Source organism: Peromyscus californicus, unplaced genomic scaffold, assembly GCF_007827085.1.
Source record: "Peromyscus californicus insignis strain IS unplaced genomic scaffold, ASM782708v3 Scaffold_10__1_contigs__length_136768540, whole genome shotgun sequence".
Classification (NCBI taxonomy): domain Eukaryota; kingdom Metazoa; phylum Chordata; class Mammalia; order Rodentia; family Cricetidae; genus Peromyscus; species Peromyscus californicus.
This window is the reverse complement of record NW_026294391.1, coordinates 130,887,748-130,890,574: the sequence shown is the minus strand read 5'-3', so window position 1 is coordinate 130,890,574 and position 2,827 is coordinate 130,887,748. Positions and strand designations below refer to the sequence as shown.

Sequence of the window (2,827 nt, the reverse complement as noted above, 5' to 3'; positions counted from 1 at the left end):
TTTGAAGTCAAGATACCTTTAAAATATACATATTGGTCTAACTGAGCAGCCTTTACAATCAAATGTCTTTCTGCTGTTAAAAACCCCGAATATGAGTCTGAGTCCCCCGCCCTCTCTAGCTTTGAAAAAGATCCTTCATCTTCCTTTCCCCAGCTCCCTAAACCCTATCACCAAAACCGGCTGATCGGCAGGAAGCAGAAGTGTGCCAACCCGGGACCGCTCCCCGGTGAACTCCACTGGAAATAGCAATTGCTAGGGGATACTTTCACTCAGCATGGCGGCGATTCCCCCTGACACCTGGCAGCAGCCCAATGTCTACCTGGACACTAGCATGGGGGTCATTGTGTTGGAGCTGTACTGGAAATATGCTCCGAAGACATGCAAGAACTTTGCAGAGCTGGCTCAGTGGGGCTACTACAATGGCACTGAATTCTACAGGATCATCAAGGACTTCATGATCCAGGGCGGTGACCCAACAGGGACAGGTCAAGGTGGCGCATCTATCTATGGCAAACAATTTGAAGATGAACTTCATCCAGACCTGAAGTTCATTGGGGCTGGGATTCTTGAAATGGCCAATGCAGGACCAGACACCAGTGGCAGCTAGTTCTTCGTGACCCTCGCTCCCACCCAGTGGCTGGACGGCAAACACACCATCTTTGGCCGAGTGTGCCAGGGTATAGGGATGGTGAGTCGAGTGGGCATGGTGGAGACAAATTCCCAGGACTGTCCCGTGGATGACGTGAAGATCCTTAAGGCATACCCTTCTGGGTAGATGGGATGCTGTCTCGGGCACACCCAGGTCTTTTAAGATGGTCCTAGGAAGCCATCTTCTGATGCCATAGTGTGCCTTGTATCAGTGTCATGCATAACTACTCTGATACCCTCGGAACAAAAGGAAGCCGAGGGGTCGTCTTTGGGGGCCAACAGTCACAGACTTGAGAAGCAGGCAGTGTTGATGAGGCGTTAACTGCACAGCCCCTTTCAGCCTTCGACGTGTGCTCTTCCAGGAATATACACGCTCTCTATTTTCCTGCAGAGCCTGAGCATCAACACCGCCGCTTCTGACACTAAACATCCCACGCAAAGCCATACTGAATTTTTGCCAAATGAAAAATGCATCCAACAATCAAGTTGCTAAGGAGGTGTCAAGTGGGGAATGCTAATGTGTAATGATTGAGAAAATGATCTCAGAAAAGGAAGCAGGAGCGCTGACCATTTGCCCCCTGGGAAGGACTGGCAGTCCTGAGCACAAGGCCAGTCCTTCAAGAGCCTCACCCACATGCAGGGACACTTTTCAGGGCTTTAGAGAGAGTAGGTAAGAGATTTTTATACATGACATCTTTTTTTTTCTTTAATCTTTCTGGTTGTGCAGAGGGTGTGGGGCTGAGAGGAAGGATGTTAATACCTATGTAATACCTAGAGATTGCCAGAATAAAGTACCATTGGTGGTCAGAAAAAAACAAAAACAAAAACAAAATCCCTGAAGACAATATAATCTAGACTCTGTGTGATTTTCATCTTTATGTGGCTTAACTTTTATATTATTTTTACTGTCTCTTTAAAGACTTTATTTTTTAAAATACCTATTTCTTTATATAACTGTCTATATTTCTTTTTTCTCTCTCTTCCAAGCCTATGTACATTTTTACATACATTGTAAACTGTTTAGAGGTTTATTTTCTCTGAATCTGAAGCATGACTAGGACTGAAATAGCAGCTTTGGCTGCTGACTCTGCCCACCTCAGCTTTCCAGCATGGCAGAACTATGTTTACCATGGGCTCTGGGGGAACCATTCTCATCACTGACTCTGTGAAGCAGTGGGTCTATGCCTCCATCCAGCAGTGTGTAGCCCCAAAACCTTTTTTTCCTTTCCTTTTTTTGTCTGTATTAGCAAAAGCTATATCTACCATGCACCAAGCCACGTGGCTTGCAGACACCACTGTGTACAGTGGCAAGAATCCGCCATGCTGCACTCAAGCCCATATGCTGTGAACCCGTCAGACTATAGCTCAAGTCTGCATGCCACAATGTCTCTGTGCTTTGGTGTCTCTATATCTCAACCTGCATGAGACATGAAGTAGAAAGCTGTTTTTGGCTATTATTGTGTGTTTAGAAGCCCCCTTTTAACTCTTTTAGGCCTTATGGAAATTCGAGAGCCCCATGTTGGTACAGCAAATGTAGTCGTAAGATTGCTTGTTTCCCACCTGACCTGCAGTTGGGACAAAGCTCTCCCACTCACATCCCCCAAGTATGCACACAGAGGCATATATTAATTATAACTGCTTGGCCATTAGCTCAGGCTTATTATTGACTAGCTCTTACAATTAAATTAACCCATAATTCTTATCTATGTTTAGCCACATGGCTTGGTACCTTTTCTCAGTTCTGCCTTGTCATCTTGCTTCCTCTGTGTCTGGCTGGCGACTCCTGACTCAGCCCTTCTTCCCAGAATTCTCCTTATCTGTTTGCCCTGCCTATACTTCCTGACTGGCTACTGGCCAATCAGCATTTTATTTATCAAACAATCAGAGCAACACATATTGACAGCATACAGAATGGCATCCCACAGCAGCTGCCCCCACATCTCTACTGAGGCCATAACTCTCAATACAGTAAGATGTATAGAGATCTGTCCATGCTAGTGTTGAGTGCATCCCTCAGCAGTACAATTTGAACATTTCCCAGGGTTCTAGGCTGGGCTGTGAAAAATGAAACCAATGTCCTTACTATTACCCTTGCCTTCATACTTATTGAAGGGGATTTATGTCCCATGGTGGGCCCCTGAGGAGGAAAAGATACCAAGAAAATGGAGAATGGACTCTG

At 45.7% G+C, this 2,827-nt stretch overlaps 1 pseudogene; it reads left to right on the top strand.

Moving 5' to 3' along the window:
- The first annotated feature begins 274 nt into the window (after positions 1 to 274).
- Positions 275 to 813, top strand: LOC128116331 (peptidyl-prolyl cis-trans isomerase-like 1; annotated as a pseudogene).
- Positions 814 to 2,827: the final 2,014 nt, after the last annotated feature.